We start from the raw sequence: 19,383 nt of genomic DNA, 5'->3' as shown, positions 1-19,383 counted from the left end.
AGGTTAGAATATATGTGGGAGACAAAACCAAAGCATTTTTGTTATGTTTGTTTTCTTCTTTTTTTTTTTTTCTTTTGGCAGCTGAAATGAAAAACATCAGTTGGAAAGGATATTGGCCCTAAGTGAGAGAAGGGGCTGGAGATAAGTCACTGTCTGTGGGTTCAGAAAACATGCTGAGTGTATATCTTAAAATATCATAGAGTTTACAGAAGTGCAGAATGCTGTAAAAGCACTGAGGATCAGCTGTATAAAGATCATTTAAGCACGTCACAATATTGAAGTGTTAGCAAATGCTTACAGAGTCTTGTTCTGAAACACCCCACCCAATGTTTCTGTAGTGAATGGGTTTCTGCAGTGAATTGATAATCTGTGAGATTGTGGTTGTATTACAAATTTACTGATGCTCAGTGATTGGTCAGACACTTTGGTACAGAGCTGGGGGTCCAAAGGCTTGGATAGGATCCATTATAAAAACCAGAAGTATTTTTAAAGCGTTGGATGTCTCTGTGTCTGGAGGTTAAGCAGTCTCAGCACACAGTCAGCCCTGAACTTTCAGTTTATTTTTTGCGCTGGGTTTGGACAACCTTCTCACAGACTCACCCAGTGTCTCAGGGAGGAAGGTCCACAGAAGGGGGTCAGCAGTGACAGGGACAGCAGAGCACACATCACCCCAGAGAGAGGGGGGCAGGATGCCACTGCCTCAACTCCGCCTTCAAATAAATCAGCCCTTAATCTAATCACCTGTCTGGTCCTGTTCTGAATGGGACATTAAAAGCAGAAAGCAGAGCAAGATTTTTCTCTCCATGCTCCTTTCCCAAGAAATAAACACAGGGTGGAAGTGAGTTTTGTTGGCAGTATTGAATAATCAGAGGGTTTAAGCTCCTAGAAAAGGAAAGGAAGGAATGGTTACCATCCCAGATACTTCTCCCAGCAATCAGAGAAGGCTTTATGATTTCAGGCAGTATCATAATCTTCACCTGACCAGCAGTGACAGGGACAGCAGAGCACACGTCACCCCAGAGAGAGGGGGACAGGATGCCACGGTCTCAACTCTGCCTTCAAATAAATCAGCCCTTAATCTAATCACCTGTCTGGTCCTGTTCTGAATGGGACATTAAAAGCAGAAAGCAGAGCAAGATTTTTCTCTCCATGCTCCTTTCCCAAGAAATAAACACAGGGTGGAAGTGAGTTTTGTTGGCAGTATTGAATAATCAGAGGGTTTAAGCTCCTAGAAAAGGAAAGGAAGGAATGGTTACCATCCCAGATACTTCTCCCAGCAATCAGAGAAGGCTTTATGATTTCAGGCAGTATCATAATCTTCACCTGACAGAGAAAGCGGTTCAGGGAGCAACTACAGTTTGTTTTTGGTTTTTTTGGTTTTTTGTTTTTTTCTCTTTTTGTTTGTTTTTTGGTTTTTTTTTTTTTTTTTTTTTCCTGGTGCTTAATACAGAAGGAGCATTCTCCTGCATGTAGCTCTGGGTAGTCTTACAATCAGGTTGGGAAAGCACTTTTAGCAGACTAGAGCACAGCTGTAACCTCCCCCAGTGTTAACTGGACGACAACAGATGGAGCAGATGGAATAGTGTCAGAGGCTGCAGGAGCAATCAGCATGTTGAAGTTGAGGAGTCCCTGAGGCAAGAAAATTCTGCCTAAGTATACTTTACGTCTTGGGATTTCATTCAAGCTTTGTTGAACTTTTAAGACATGTGGTCCATTCTGAACTCTTATAAAAAAATATCAATAATTTGCAACAGCTACTGTGCTGCTTCAGTGTGCTGCCAACTCATTCCTGCTCCGCTGGTGACAGACAATCCAGGCAGATGATTTATTTGCTTATTGAGATTTTTCATTGCAGATTTTAGCAACTCATTAAAAAAAAAAAAAAAAAAAAAAAAAAAAGCAAAAAAAAAAAAGCACATTCCTCATAATGTGGAATGTATTGAAATTTGCCATCTGCTCCACTTGAAGCATCTATAGGGTTTGGTTGACAACTGCAGCCCATCACTTCTGGCACTGGCTAACCTACAGTCCAATGCTTTTTACTCCCCTTTTTTCTGAATTTGGCATTCTTCTCTACAGGTTTGAAACAAAACCTCATCAACTCCTTACAATTGCTTTTAACCTTCAGGGCATCACTAGTGACAAGAATTTGCTTCTGGAGTGTGAAATTAGAATATTAACAAAAGTGTGCATATTTTCCTCACACCACACAAAGGAGCAGGAATGTTGGCAGATGAATTGTACACTCCAAAAATGCTGGCAGTTGAGGCAAAATACTGTGAAGTGGGTAAAAAATATATATATGGTGGGATGTATCTGTCTGTTGCAGCCAGCCCAGCTGGCACACACTGCACTCTGTGCACCAGCTGGCAGGAGATCAGCATCTATGGTAGAAACATTTAAGATGCCTATTAAACTTTTGGCATAGGGCATGGGGACTGTTATCACCTCTCTCCTGATCTATGGGATCACTTTGCAGTTTCATCCCAGTTCCTTGGAGAAAAACCTCCACATAGCAAAACTGTGGGTGCAGGAGGATCCTGAGGAAGTATCTGGATAGACTCCAAGGACTAAATGGCAACTCTAACTGCTGCCACCACTTCCACTCCGTTTTGGTGAGCATTCTGCTGCCTTCCAGACCTCCAGCAGCCTGCCTGCCATCCATGCTGCCTTCCAGAGATCCCAGCTCGGGACCCCTGTCCATGGCTCTGAATGGCCCTCAAGGGCTGGTTTCTGTCAGTGCCCAGCAGCTGGGGAGCTGACTTGTGCTTCCTCAGTGAATTCCTCAGCATCAGGTTCTTTCTCTGGTCCAGTGCTGGAAGACACAAAACAGCTACAGAAACCAGGCACTTTTTTATTTTTAACATTGCATTCCTTGCTCGTTTGACATACAATGGGACTATAGTGCAGGAAGGCATATACTCTGAATTATTGTTGTCAATCAAAGGCAAACCACGCAGTAAATTCAACAGTGACACAAATGACAAATAATTTTACAGGAAAAGAGAACCAGGACTTTGCTGCCTACTCAGTACTTTTCCAGGAGACAGACAAAGGACTTCATATTCTTGAGCTGTCAGTCTTGCACATTTTATAAGCAGCGACTTTGCTAAGAAATTTAAAAACACTAGAGAATGCTGATAAATATAGCAGCTATTTTATCTCCATTGGATTGCATATTCCCTGTAGCCTGTGTAATGATATTTTATCTATATTAATAGTTTATTCCAGGCAGCAACATATAGTTTTTGTCTCTTTCCCTTTCTTTTCCTTTCTCTTACTCCAGAGGCCTAAAATGTTTATTGAAGGAGAATGTGGTACAAAGAGAACTACTTGTTTGTCACATGATAACACCTTATTTTAAGTAACTCTTGATCCTATGACTCATTAAAATTTCCTGAAGCTCTAGCATTTCTGAAAGCAAAAAAATCTGATACCTTTGCAACTGGATATTAAAAGATGCATTGTACAAATTTTTTTTTTTTTTTTGGTAAATTTTCCCTTTAGATCTTTTTAAAATTTCCTGAAGCTCTAGCATTTCTGAAAGCAAAAAAATCTGATACCTTTGCAACTGGATATTAAAAGATGCATTGTACAAATTTTTTTTTTTTGGTAAATTTTCCTTTTAGATCTTTTACAAAACAACTTAAAACACTTTACATCTAAGCAATAGAAACATATTTTTCATGGTCTCAGTGGAATGTTATAATAGGTGAATAATGTATAAATTTTCATAATTTCAAGTTTACTTTATCTATCCAATGATATGACCTTTCATGTTGTTCACATTTGCCAATCACATTATGTTGCTCAGTTGATCCAATTACATATCTAGTATTAGCCATGTCAAAACTAATTTACTACCTCTGTCCTAGTCTCCTACTCTCTGATCAGTAATTAACATCTTCCACATAAAATATATAAGTATTCCATTCTAACAAAACCAGATCTTTCAGCTGTTCAGTTTTAAGATACAAACAATTGCATTTCACAGAGCAGTGCAGAACTCCCTTTTAAAATTTATTCTATGGTCTCATTCAATGTGAAAAAATCTTTAAACAAAACTACTGCAATTTATACAACTATGAAAACCCTTTTTTCTAGAAATAGCTTGTAAAAATAGAGGTCTTTATTCTGGATGTTATCCAAATAAATATTGTTTTAAAGTGATTATTACTAAAGCCAGGATGGTCCTTACCTAATAACCTTCATCTGTTTTCCTTGTGAAAACCCCTAACCACTCTGTTCATAATGGACACAAACACACCAGTGTGGGACTCTACCCATGGCAAGCTCTGAAGGAAGGCCAGGGAGTCAAGGGCCAGAGAAATGTGTGTTTCATGCAGGCTTCTTCCTGCAGGGTCTGAGGTCCCCCACAATCATTAGTGTGGGTAATTACATTGCTTCAGGCCATATCACAAGTTCCAGATTTTTTTTTTTCAAGAGAATTAATTTTAATTAAAATAATTACAGTGAGAGGAAATGAAAATTCATCTGCAATTCTGTGACAATGCACATGGCTATGCAGGGAAATCTGTGAGGGCTTCACTGCCATGCAGCACACTACTACAGAAGATCACACTGACATAAAACTTGTTTGCAATAGGAAATTGTGTTAAGAGTTATTGTCTGTGTAAGGAGAAATCCTGTTACACCAGTGTACAGGGGTTTATGCAGGCATGTCTTAGTCTGTGATGTGAAATAAGGTAAACCAGTATAAGATCCAAGACATTTCCTACCAGGCCTGTGGCAGTAAAAATAACATGGCTAATCCATCATACATGAACCCACATATTTTAACAGCTTTCACCCTCCATACCAGGCTTGGAATGCTGCTTGTTTCTGACAATCTTTCTATCAGCAATCAAGAGGGGGTCCTCTTCATTAATTTTCAAAGGATGTTGTTGAGGATTCTCTGTTAAATATATGTTGTATTGAAGAAAAATAATGGCAGGAATTTTATTGCAGAGTGTTTTGGCATAACTTTTTAGAATGTCATGTTGCAGTCACTGCTTTCCACTGTGTCACACCTGCTTGCACCATTTATGACATGTTACACTCCACAACTGTAATGCAAAGTGACTTATCTGGTGTAACACAAAGTGAGGCATTAGCAAATGTATAAATAGCTTTGGGAAGGTACCAGATTTAGCAAGGAAGTTTTGATTGCATCAGACAGTGCAGATTTTGATAGACTTTTAGTCAGTTTGCAACAGAAGTCTATACATTTGCATTATTCAGTGCAATTTAATATGAATTACAAGATGAAAAATGTAAAGAGACATTCTGGTAAACCTCTGTGCCATAATATGTTAAAGAATCATGAGAGCTATATTTATGGGCATTACATATCAAATTTAATGAAAAACAAACCCCAAGTATTTAAGAACTCATGTCATTTACCAGAACCATGGCCCTGTCCTGAAAATACTTAAGTCTACGAATAATTTAACATATGAGGAGTTAAGCTAATATACATCAGTTATTCTGTTTGTGCTGGAGAGACAAAGCAGGCATGTGCCTTCAACCACGGGTGGACAGTGCACATTTTGTCCCCCAGGCCTTTTATTGTCAAACATTTTCCCCCTTTACTTTAAGGAAAAGTACTTCTAGTAACAGGAAAATAAAATTTTAATATATGGAAATATATGAAAATATGTTATATTATGTAACTAAAATTTTACAGGAATATACTTTAGCTCAACCAAAAGAGTGCTTACGGTTGCTTCATTTTTTTTATTTGTAACAAGTAATAATCAGAAAATTAAAGAAAATGGCTCCAACAAATAATTGGGTAAAAAATTCACTGAAAGATTTGCTTAATATGTTTTGTTTAATAAATAAACTTTATTGACAAAAAGAGTAAAACTTTCCATGAAAAAATACTTTAGAAAAATAGCTAAATTTAATCATCATAAAACCTTGATGAAGAATTTCCATTACCATAACATAAATATAGAAATCGTATGTTTTATTACTTCCATAACATAATTGGAAACTATTTGGAAAACACGTACATAAGGATACATGTTAATATATACAACCTTTGAATTGGTGCCCTGTGATTTAAGACTTTTTTTTTGCTGTAGTGCTCTAGTACTTCCTCTTCATAGTTTTGGATGGAGAATACTTAATATTTTAAAGCTCTTACTTGATTACTCCAATATGCTTTACAGGAAAACATTAATTCTATCAGTAAATGTATAGGAAGCCAGCATGTCCTACTCAGATCTGAATTCTGAAATATTTTTAATTTATGTAACATGGCAGTGGTATTTCCATCTACTGAAAATTACACATATATTTCTGCAGTGAACCACTCAAAAGTGACTCACAACAGTTAAGAAGTGGTAGAACATGTGCACTTAGCACGATTCTGGCATTGTAATTTTTAAAACACATTATATTTCCAATGGGGGAACATTTCTGCACTCATTAGCAGAACCTGTTTTTTGCAACAGGGTTGCAGACATGTAAATTGAAACATATTCTGGGACACAGATTAACTCTGGAACACCAATTTACAGTCATAGCATAAGACAAGAGAATAGGTTTAAATATTATTAGTACCTAGAAATGCTTTGGTTTTTGCAATATGTTTGTGTTTTGGAAAATAGAACTTCCCAGGTTAAGGACTTAAACCCCAACATCCCTCTTGGAAACAGAAGCTCAACTTTGCCAAATCTCAGCATTTTATCTGACATCAGCCATTCATACACATGTGATACAATAGAGAATGAGCCTGCATGAAAGTAAGGCACAGCATTTCTTAATGAAAATATAATGATAAATGAATTTTAATATCCTCTAATGCTTTTTTGAGGTTTTTAGGTTCACTAGTATTAGTTGACTCTTTCTGGCATTGATAACATAGTTGAGATCTATGAGACAATCACTCACTTCCAAAGAGTAAGAATAACTGAGTTAATTAGCAGATGTGAGTGTGAAATAGCTTTCTCATTAAAGAAAAAAAATCAAGATATTAGCAAATAATTACTGCAAAAATGTATGAAAATTAAAAATTGCATAGCCAAGCACTCAAGGAGAATTGACTACAGAAGAGTTAAAACTCTAGACTGTTTTCTAGATATTTATATTTTAATAATTTAGAAATATTTTTACACAAGATAGAAAACAAATCTATTTTTCAAATCTTAAAATGTGATTTTTAGTTTTTTTTGAAGTACTGCTGAAATAATTAATTCATTACCATTTTGAGATGAAAAATGCACTGTCACCTAAACTTTCCACAAATTTTTAAAGGTTTCAGTTTTGACAAATAAACACCAGCAAGACCACACCCCCCCCCCCCCAAAAAAATAAATTGTTTTGTTCATAGGAACAAAACAAACCCTCATAAAACTTCTGATCAATTCTGTTAGTCCATTCCTTTCTGGTGGAGAATTCTTTTTCATACTCAGCTTCCTCCCACATTCTTCTGCACTGCAGACTCTTTCTAAGTAAAGCCATTCTTTGGTGCAATGGGGAAAACAAATTTTCTAAGTTCCTTAAATATATTTTTCCAGTTGTCCAGGCTGCCGAATCATTCTCATAAGAAAAAATTTTGTTGTACTTTCAGGTTTTTGAGGGCAGAACTAAAGAGTTTCTCCTTGCTACAGTGCAAATGTGAGCAGTACAAAACTCATCCTGTAGCAGTTAGATCCCATTTTATGTCATAGGACATGAGATACCTTCTACAATTATTTCATACTGTAAATTTTCTAAGACAGATCCCATGCATTTCAAACAAGGACTTTTGATTCTCAGTGGCTCCAGGTGATCCTGTTACAGCAAGATAAACACTGATGATTAACCTGAAACTCCATTATTTCCCAAATCCATACCCTGCAGAGCTGTATCAGAAATTAAATTTAAATGCATAACCCAGTTTTGCTTAGAAAGTACAATGTCTATTTATTTTCTTGAAATTTGACATTACATAGGGGGGAAAAAAAAAAAAAACCCAAAAAAAAAACCACGGACCTCCAGAATCCCTGAAAGAAGTAAGCAATGTAAGATTCCTAACTGCAGATTCTGTCTTGGGTTCAGCTGATACCAACTTGGAGCCATTCCCCTTTATTTCAAGTAATGACTCACGCTAGGAAAGAAATTGTCCAATTCTCTGTTTCTTGTGAGAATAAAAGCCATTTCCTGAGGCTGCTCAGACTTCAGGTGTACTTTGAAGAGCACAGATGTCAACATGACCAGTATGTTCTGAGTTTGTCAGGTAGAACAAAACCTGCTTCCTATGATAAGAAGGTGTTGAGGTCCTCTTTCAGGATGGTGACAACTGCAAACAGTTTTAACTCGGAAGATGGGGCTGCCAGAAAGAGCAAAATGTTAGGGGCTGATTCATTGAAAACAACCAGAACTGTGAACACAATAAAAAGGCACAATTTACACAAGAAGATAAAACTTTTGTTCTGCTGAAACATTTTTAGTTCAATCTGATGGAGGGGGTAATTAAGTGTCCACATGGTTAGTGGAGAGAAGGAACTGGTTAGGTCGTGGCTGTGTGTTTCTGTTAGAGACAGAGGTCAAAAGCCAGTGGGAAAACCATAAAACCAAAACACAACAAATCTGAAAAGCTATGACACTGCTGTATAAGCCCTTTTGGCACAAACAGAGTAAAACACCACATGGAAGGGAGAGGCTTCTTGATTTTGTTCCTGCAGCGTTGTCATAAAGAGGGTTCTATCTGGAATTTCTGTAAATTCACAAGGCTCCATTCAAAAGCAGCTACTTCTGATCAGAATTATTTCATCTTCATGGAAATATTCCCTGAGCCCCTGAATTCTGCTAGAATTACAGGATCAAAGCAGGCAAAGTATCTTCCTGGTCTTGTGTGTATAATTACACAGATTTTCACACACTTTATATTTATTGAAACGGCTGCATTTTAACTGTAATGTATTTTATTCTATTACTTAAGAAATACAACAGATAATAAGATTACTGAATCACTTCCTCTGTAAAAATTACTGTTACTTTTTAAAGCACAGTGAGGTCCAGGGCACTGTACTGTAACCTTTAGATTTCTATAACACATTCAGATGGGAATTGGAAACGCTTTCATAGCTGTGCATCCTATTAAAAACTGACCTAATATTACAGCTGAGTATACAAGCAGCAAGAGTAGAGAGAATAAATGTTGATGTGCTTTTTCCACAAGCACATGAGAGTTAAGAAATAATTTGGATTTTAGGCACAAATTTCGTATTTTCAAAGTAGATTTGCTCAGTTATTTATTTAAATCTCTTAAGAACAAAAATGCAATGTTGCATTATTTCCAGTTTACTATTTCTACAATTACACTATTTTACATAGTCTTTCTTTAAAGTACTCTTAAGTAAGCAGATTCACAAATAGATGCATATGCAGCAACATCTGGTTAGTTATTGCCTTTTTTTAATCTGGTACTGGTTAAAGGGCAAGATGAATGGTTTTTAAGCAGTCTAGTACAATTAACAGGCAAAAGCATCAAATTCTATATTAAGAGGATGTCTCAGGAAAGTTTCTGCTAAAATTCAACCAGGGTAGTTCAGCCATCATACAAATTTGATGTAAGACTATGTATTTAAAGCCAAAAGCACATTAGTTTCTGGTTTTGAGAGGTATTGGAATAGTAAGACTTTCTATTGTTTCTTTCTACATACTCCCTTGAAATTATAAAATCACCAGTGTCCAAACCATTGGACATCCATACCTTTTTTTTTGCTCAGAGCCTGAAAAAGTAGTGCAGGTCACAAAATAAATTCTTCATTTTTCCATTCCATTAAATCTTTGACTATTTGGAGAAAACACAACCTCATCCTTCTCCAAATCTACCAAAAGAGACTTCAGATTTAAAATACTTCAAGATGCTAGATAATAGGCGCAGATACAACTTGGTTTGACTACCTCCATCCTGCTTTTCCTCCTCCTGGGAATTACCAAGCAAACACACCCTGTTTGATGCCACCTGAAGCTGCCAAGTGAGAAGCCTGGCATGGGTGACTGCTACGTGCCACAGCAGACAAATGCTGCACGTCTGTGTCTTGGCTCCACACTGGTGGTGATATACATAAAGCATGATCGATATTACTGACTGCAAATCCGGGGATTTAGTCCAGGTAAGGCTGGAAAGTACAAATCTCTGTATCACTTCACCGGTATGGTTAACCAAAAGCAATCCCTGGCAGAATGTAGCCTCCCCTCATGCTGGAAGCATTGTGGTGGTGCTGTTGCACTTTGCTGGAAAAGCTCTTGTTTTTAGCTAAATTAGAATGCCTTACAAGGCATTTGTCATTCATGGTAACAGTAGGAGAGAAATCAATAGTACATTCACAGCTGATCCCCAGCAGCTCTTGTTCTTCCTATTCTTTAAAAAAAAAAAAAAAAAGCGCTGAGTTCCTCAGTCTGGATAACTTCATTATCTAATGCAAGACCCAATTAGAGAAGATTTAAAAGGTAAACAGAATCCAGCCTCCCAAGCCACAGAAATTCTGTAACCCAGTTTATGTCAGGAATGGTGAGCACCTCACATCGTTGCATTTTAAGCTACATCTACCTTGTGGAAATTGTGTACTCTTATCTTAGTGCCTGTTGGTTATGCAGCTGGTCAAGAGATGTGAGGGTGTGGGAAACCTGCCCCAGTGTTCAGCTGGTGGGTGGCTGTATGAAGGGACACCACAAATTGTCTGTACTTGAATGTGAATTTCCATTAGATGCTGTGGTGTTCTGAAAAGGGCAGGACTTACTGCCCCATCCTGTCTCACAGTTTTTGTTGTTTTCCCACGATGGCAATTCTCTCTTGCAGCCCATCTTCATCTTTAGGTATTCTGAAGCACATTAACACACACCCCACTAGCACTTCTCGGCATCAATGCAAGAAAAATGTTACCACCTTCCTGTTTTCTAAAGAAATTGAGTTCTGGTAAGTAATTACCAGTGTGTCCTCATCAGTGTGGAGTTTATTTTTCTTTTTGAACAAAGCAAACCCAGATGAGTTTGCTCACCTTAGACAATGATTCTCAGTTTTCTCTGGTTTCAGAGCACAGATAGATGTGAACTGTTACAGCACAGAGATTAGGCTATAATTGTTCTTTTATACAATTTGATCCCAAAGTACTGTACACTGCTATTCTTTATTGTACCACCTAGAAATCCCAATTGATTATGAACTTTTTTTCTCGAGGGTGTTTTATTCCTTGTCTTCTGAACCTGATAGTCTTCATGTTTAATGCAAAGCTTTGTCCTTAATTTATAAAGTAAGGACTAAGATGTAAAGAACCTAAGTGACTTCTTACTGTCACCCTCAAGGACTGTGACAGTGGAAACACTAAACTTGGTTTCTTAATTGAGAAACCTCCTTGACTTTTTAAGAAAATTCATTTAAAGAGGACATATTGCTTTAATCATGTGTGTGTATATATATATATATACTTACATATGTGTATCCTAGCATACAGGTATGAGGAAGGGCCATTAACAGGACTCTGCTGTGCTGCTGGGGCAGCCTCAGGGCTCTGCTCAGCACTGCCCTTCATGGGCAACACAGACCCATCAAAGTGAAAATCCAGGACAATGCCAACAGCAGAGGAACCTATGGGATGTCAATAAGGAAATAAACTTTACATTAGTCTTGTCACTGGTGCCTCAGGCAGCATTTTCCTTTATCTCTGTACCTGATTAATAAATTATGCTGGGGTGCCACAGTCCTGCAAAGCAGAATTCTCTTATTGATCTGACAGACATTGTTGGTGTAAATTTTTTTTTCCAGTCTGCCAGGGTGCAAGAGACATAATAGGGACATACATCCTAATATGAATCACATTTTAAGTATTTATTTATTTTATCTTTGTGCCAGCTTTAGTACCTGGAGCTGGATGCCACACCAGGGCTGTTGTGGAGAGCATCAACCCTAGCCAAAACAAAGGCCTGCATAGGTCACCCTTTGGTGAGTGAAACACTGTCTTTGAACACACTTTTATTAGCAGAGGTTTATGATCATTCTAGTGACTCTGGACCAGCTTTCCAAATTATTTAGTGAGTTTGATGATAAAATATTGGAACAGGTTATTTCTTCAAATTGTGAAATATTATTCCTCCAGGTCTTACTAAGAGAAGGTGAGACTAAAGGTACAAACATCGTGTAGCTGTTTAAAGTTGAATTTCAAAGTTTAGCATTGCATGAGACCAGCTCTGTGATGGAATCATGGAGAAAATTAGTTTCCTCTTACAAATATTAAGTCTTAAAAATATCTGCCCTATTCATGCACACCTCAGTTCTCCTTGACTTTCCTAACAATAGATTTCTGAAACTGAATTCCATATTGCCTATCAGGCATTGAATGCTCCACTGCTAATGTCAGGAGAGAGTAATTTGCTGCTCCCAGCTGTAAAGGTGGCATTTGAACCTGGATCAAAATCTATATCTGATATCAAATGACATCTCCATTATTGCCAATAAATTTCTGATTAGCCAGTGGTGTAGCCCTTGATAATCCATAACAGAAGAGTTGGTGACAGTGTATTATAACTCAGTTTTTCTTCCTCTTCTTAAACTTATTTCCTCAGTTTTTCTTGGATAATGAGTACATGAGTAATGTACAATGAGAAAGCACAGCACAGAATAAAGCTTATGAGAATCCAATAATCCAGATATTTATGAAGACAGGATAGGATAGAATTTATAGATAAAGTGATTACATAGAAGGAAATTAATTTCAATATTCATTTGGAATTCTACAGGAGAAAAACTGAAAGTTTTTCCTGGTACACTGCTGTATTTTGAGGAGCAACACCACAAGCCTGTTGACTTAAGAAAACTTACAAACCACTAGCAGTAGCTGTCATTTTTGTCAGCAGATAGTAAGTATTAGGAAATGGAAGGGTGGCAATCTTCTAGGGCTGTGGAAAGCTGTTGGAAACATTTTTATATTGATATGAGTGGAGAGAGAATGTGAACACACAGATGCAAAACACCAGCAGGAGAAGGATTGTAAAAACCACACGTGTTGGTGAGGTCTCCAGTATCAGGCCATGAACACCCCAGCACACACTGTGACCTCTCTGAACAAACAGGTGTGAAGCAGAGACTGACTAAATGCTAATGACTCACAGCAGTGGGACACAGCAGAAAGATTAATCACCACCACCTTCCAAGGGTATAATGAGACACATGCAAAACCAGCATTCTCCTAAGAAGCCAGTGGCTGCTGGGAAGGTTCAAAAATGCGTGCTCGTGGTCATCCCCAGCAAAGGAGGGGGTGTCAGCAGAAGCAGGACCTGCTGTGGCAGAAAAGGATGTGCTGGGGAAGAACTCTGACCTCTGATGACACATTTTTCATCATGTTTGTGTCCATCATTACCCCATCTGTCCTTTCTCCTACTCCAGGTGTGTGAGGGCTTCTCCAGCAGCCTTTGAAGCTGAGAGCCCTACAGTAGCCTTTTTATTTTGTCTAATTAATTTTTATTCACATTAAAATTTAACCATTCGCTTGCCTTTATTAAACCTGTTTTTTTTACTCACACATTTGAGGACATGTTTTTAGTTTAAATATGTTCAAATATAGGTGTTATATATAAATATGTAAACATATTTTTATATGCAGCTGTGTATATGCAAATAAAATATTTATTTACATATATTTTTACAATTCTGTATATAAATTTATATGTAATACATTATACATATAAAAATATCTCCTTATCTATGGAAGGAATGCCTATTGTATATTTTACATAGGATCACTTCCTGGACAAAAGGAAACATAGAGCCAAACATTGGTTTCAAAAATGGCAACTGGCCAATCACATTAATGAGAAAATACATTGGGTGTGAGGCAGTGGTGCACAGCAGCCACTGTGAGTGCTGGGGGCGGGGCTCCTGCAGTGCCACACGTACCTGGCACCACTGGTGGCACCCTGGGCTGTGCCCCTACAGCTCAATCCCGAGCTGCACCATGTCCAGCTCCAGCCCTTGCCAGCTTTGCAGCTCCAAATAAACACTTCCATTATTCAATTGTCTCAACAGATTTTCCTAAAGCTTTAACTTGGTTATTTTTAATTTTCAAATCTTGCCTCTATCTGTCTCTATTAATTGTTCCAGCAACTGACTAATTGCTGAAATTACTGCTGTCAACTGCATTGCTGTCTTCTTCAGCCACAGGGTCTGTGGCTAACCCAGGATGCCCCACCTCAGTAAATGGAAGCCTTTATTAATGCTCTGTGGTTGCTCTGTGTCATTTGCTTTCCAACTCTTGCCCAAGACAGGAATATTAAGAAACATATCTTAATCCCCAGCTTGCATCCTTCATTGGACATGCCTGAACTGCAGAGCCTGCTTTAGCTGAATGTTGTTGTGTTTGGTACAGACTACCACTCTGCCAAGAAGAAACATTATTTTTGTGGTCCAATGGTAATGAAACTTTCCAGTTACATGAAGGAAGTGTGTTCATATCAAACAGAAGATTATATGAAATTATTTGATTGATGCATCTGTCCTGAGCAGGGACGCAGAGTCCTGGGTATAAAATGGGCTCTGCATTTTCTTTTTTTTTTTTTTTTTTTTTTTTTTTTTAGTAGAGAAAGAATTCACATTGGATTTGCTGCTTAAGACCTAGAAAGCAGGCACAGCTGAAAATCCCCAAAAGGAGTAAAGATTCATGTTCACCTAGCCCAGCTTTAGCAACCAGTGTTATTCCTAAGTGCAGTAATCCTACTGCTGCTGTATTACACTGCTCCCTTTTTCTTCATGAAATGAACATGTCAACTAGGATGTGCTTGGCTACTAAATATTTCCACATGCTTGAAAAAACACTCGAAAAAAGTAAAGAAATCCAATGAGAACTATGAAATACAAAGACACCTGGAGATTCCTGAGGTACAAATGATTAGTAGCTGGGGGTTATTTGCCCTGTTCTTATCCATTTTAGGACTGCTTCTGTCCAGAGTCAGAGAAAAATCTAGGCAATGAGGTAATACAGTATTTATCATATCTCCATGACATTTATTTGCTTTGCAGCACTGCATTCAGACAGCAGTGCTGTTTCTCTGCAACACTTTAGTTTTCATTGCCATTGCAATACGGTGAAGATGAGCTATAACTCTTGATTTGCTTTGATTTATTGTGCTGAGCCATACTTTGTTTCTACAAGACCATGATGAAAAACTTGCGGAAGTGCAGAGGGCACAAAGGATGTGTCAGGTACCAGGTAACCAGGGGGTCTCACTGCCTACTTGGAATGTAGGTCAATACTAACAGTCCCTGCAACAAATACAAGAGAGATGTATGTTGACATATAACTCATGTTAAACTAATCAAATTCCAGTGAATTACAGGTATTGAGAAGAAGGGATTCCAGGTATTGATTGAAGACGGGAGCTTGGAAATCAAAGCAGAATTTGATAAGATGAACATATAAGCAGAAAATTACATAAATAATTATATTAAATACTTTGTACCTGAGCACAAGATTCTTCAATTTAGGGGTTTGCGTCCATGCTTTACTAAAGATGTGCATTTGCCTTATGTTTTACAGGTAAGAATCTCAAGCACATTCTCTTCTGACTGCACAACTATAATTTCTTTTAGTGTGCAGGAAATTTTGAGTAGGTTTACTCTGCTATATTGATTTGGGCTTGCCTTACCCATGCAATATACTTCAGACTCAGTGTATGGCTTATGTTCTTCAATAAAAACAAATCTTTCATATATGAGCAAAACCCAAGCATTATGGCCTCACTAGAAGTTCCATTTTTCTTAAATAATTTGTATTGCTTCATCTCTGTACCAGATCTATGATCCTAGTTCATCCTCAAGCTTTCCTAACAGTAATCCTTAACCATGACACCCTCATGTTGTGGCTCCACCACGTGTGTATGTGTGTTGAACATCTCCATTTGTAAGGGTGAAAGGAGATTCAAATAAATGCAAGTTTCAGTAAAGCTATAGAAAAGAGGAAGCATCTTGTCATTACAGAGCTTTAAGCTCTCAGTGCATTCAGATATTTTATCCTTTTAAATCTTCTATTGTTTCTTTGCTGCTGAGGTGGGAAATGAAGGCTCCTTATGATTCTGAAATGGAAAATCCTGAAAGCTTTCCAAACCAAAAAAATTTTTTAAGACTCCTTGCTCACAGAAAGTCTATATGGAAGAGTTGTAATATGAATGGGCATTTTCAATGCTGTTTGAATTTGCAACGAAACAGAGAAGTCTCTATGGTATGAATGGAAAGAGTAGAATCTTCAGAAAAATAGAGTTGGTTTTCCATATTTATTAAGTAATATAAATATTCATTGTAAAAGTATAAAATATTAAAGAAATTGAATATTTCCAACAAGATAGGGAGAGGCCATTAAAGAAATTATCAAGGCAAACTGCTACTCTGATAGCTCTATCAGGAGAATCAGTATCATGCTTGTACTGTCTCCTTCTGGGAAGATTAGTAAAAAATCATTTTTAAATGATTGCATTTCCTTTTTTGTCTCCATACCTTAAATTTGCAGAACAGTTTGCATTTTTCAGCATGCCTAAAAAATTATACTGACCATGTTTATTTCAAAGTATCTCAGTCTTTGAAATCCTAGTTTATTTCCATGGGTGTTATTTACTTTCATATTATTCTAGTTCCTCCTTAAGAGAAAAGTTTTCTGTTGTATTCATTTTAAACCTACCAAAATGTCCTTTTGTTTCTCTGTAAACTGGTTCTTTCTGGATGAGAACAATTAATTGCAGCTCTGAATTTGTCAGCTTGTAGGACTTTATGGATAAGTATGACATTCATTTTTATCTCCCCTAGTACATTGCAGGCAGTCTTAAGGAGTGCAGCTATAGTGTGAATATAGGGCAAGTGTAAATCCCCAGTAAACAGAGGAGGATTTAAAATATGGGTCTTCCATTTTGCATAAAATTAATATCCATTTATAGATATTGTCTAGCAGTGATATTTTGTCCAAATGTATAAGTAAAGAAGAAAGATTTCAAGTGTCATTCTGATTTATCAGAGTCTGAAAACATGAACCAACCTATGGAGAAGCAAATGCCCAATTACCTGATATTCTTTCCCCCATCAATACTGATCTGTCCAGGACAGGGACATAATACAGCCTGAATCATCTGGGAATTCAGGTCATAGGATCAACACAGCATAGCACATATGCACTTCTGGTTTGGTAAAATTAATAAACTTCTTTGTGTATAAGTTAAAAAATTCAAATCAGTTGCTTGAAAACGTGTAAGAAAATGGACTTGCTGAGCAGCTGTAGACAAATCATCTCTCTGAATCTGCAGGCAATACACAAAATTACTTTCAAAATTCCTCTGACATTTCATATACAATTTATTTACGCTAGTTCTGATTAATGATATTTCAGACTTATGTCTTCCTTTAGCAGGCAGTGGAGGCTGGTGCTCCTCTCACCAGGATTTCTACTAGTTTGGCTCCTATATTTCATTTGTATTTATGTTTTGGCATTTGTAAGTTTACAAAAGTTAATAGCCCCCAAGTGGAACTGCTGGCTGGCATTTAGAAAGTTCATCAGAAGCACTTAAACTTTTTTATCTCAGATGGGATGGTACAACATTCCCATGGATTTACAAGAGTCATTTATCAAAGATGACACAGGCTGCAACACAAATATCAGCCAAGATCATTTTTTGGTCTAATACACTGCTATGTCCATTGATTTTTTAACTCCTACTAACTTTTCAAAGAATCCTCTAAAAACAGATTTTTTAAATTTCCTCTTTAGTGTTCATAGCCACACCTAATGCACATTTCCAGGAGCATAACAGAGAAGAGGATAATTCACTTTCCACCTGCTTTACAAATGAGCAGGAAAATCTCCTGTCAATGCCTGGAGAAGAAATACTTAATAAATTCTATTAGAATTAATAAAAGTTTCCAGCATGGATCCCTGTGCATTTTATTGAGAGCAGGCTTCAAACTGGACTCTAAATGTTTTAATTTATTTTTAATTGTGTAAGTAAACTAATCTAAAAATCCAGTGGAGGATTTACTTCCTTTCTAAACTGTTCCTGGATGAAATGCTAGCACTTTTATAAGGGAATAAATATCAAGTTGATATTGCTGCTGAAGCCAGGTATTTTCCAGTAATAAGAACTATGCAAACACACTTCAATAAAAAAAAGGAAAAAGTAAAAAGAAGGGGAAAATGCTGTTATGATTATACATATATATATATATATATATTGAGAACAATTAATTGCAGCTCTGAATCTGTCAGCTTGTAGGACTTTATGGGTAAGTATGACATTCATTTTTATCTCTCCTAGTACATTGCAGGCAATCAGTCTTAAGGAGTGCAGCTATAGTGTGAACATAGGGCAAGTGTAAATCCTCAGTAAACAGTGGAGGATTTAAAATATGGGTCTGACTCATATATATATATATATATATATATATATATATATATGAGTAAGCAAATTTTGCTTTTAAATTAGGAGATTAACTATTAAGGATGAGTGGTCCATCCTTAATTTGTACCATTTCACACTTCAAGTACAATCTTGCCTGCAGTAAAGAATATGTTTTCTAGCAAATACAAAAGATTCTTGTCAAAGAAACATATTGCTACCGTGATGACTAAAGTGTATCACCTCAGTTAGGCCATCCAAACTGTATCTCCCTGATGTCATTGTCACATTCCCCAATTGTTTTGATTCATTCAGTGTCCCATGCTGTACATCAGAAGAGGGCTGCCAACACTGTGAAATGGCTGGGGGGAAACTGACAGCTTGCCAGGGATCGACATTCTGCAGACACAAGAATCAAGGAGATTCATTGAAAGGCATTTTCATGGGTAATGGAAGGAAAGTGATGGGGAGGAGTTGCATACCCACTTATGCAAGGGCTTCTGGCAATACCAAGTTAATTGGCAGAACATTAAATTACCTGAATAATTTAGGACATGCCTCTGAAGACCCACACTATTTTCTGCATTTGAAAAACTTTTAGGGAGAAGAGAAGCAGCAACATACATGATGCCATCGATGCATGTCAGCAAATGACGTGTCATTAGCATCCAAGATTTAGATATTGGCATGATATAACAAACAATTTAAATAATTTACTCTCCCTTCTGGTTAGTAACATCAGTCCTCCCCACTGGTCAAAGGGAAGTGTGGCTGTTTTCTGCTATGCTTTTTAAGAGGCAACTAGGAGTGATGTTTGCACTGGCAGATTGGTTGTTAAAGTCTTTACAAGGGACTCAGAATGAAAAAGCAACCTAAAAATTTAATTCAAATAAGAACAAGAATCCCCATTATGGTCAACCCAAAAATGCATGAAATTAAGATGGGTTTGGCACAATGCTTTATAATTAAAGAGCTGTGGGCTTTCAATCAGAGACAAACGTCATCTCACTCCCCTATTAGGTG

Source organism: Pyrgilauda ruficollis, unplaced genomic scaffold (assembly GCF_017590135.1).
Source record: "Pyrgilauda ruficollis isolate IOZ18807 unplaced genomic scaffold, ASM1759013v1 scaffold33, whole genome shotgun sequence".
NCBI classification, from domain to species: domain Eukaryota; kingdom Metazoa; phylum Chordata; class Aves; order Passeriformes; family Passeridae; genus Pyrgilauda; species Pyrgilauda ruficollis.
The sequence above is the reverse complement of the archived record's forward strand: the minus strand, read 5'-3'. Positions refer to the sequence as shown.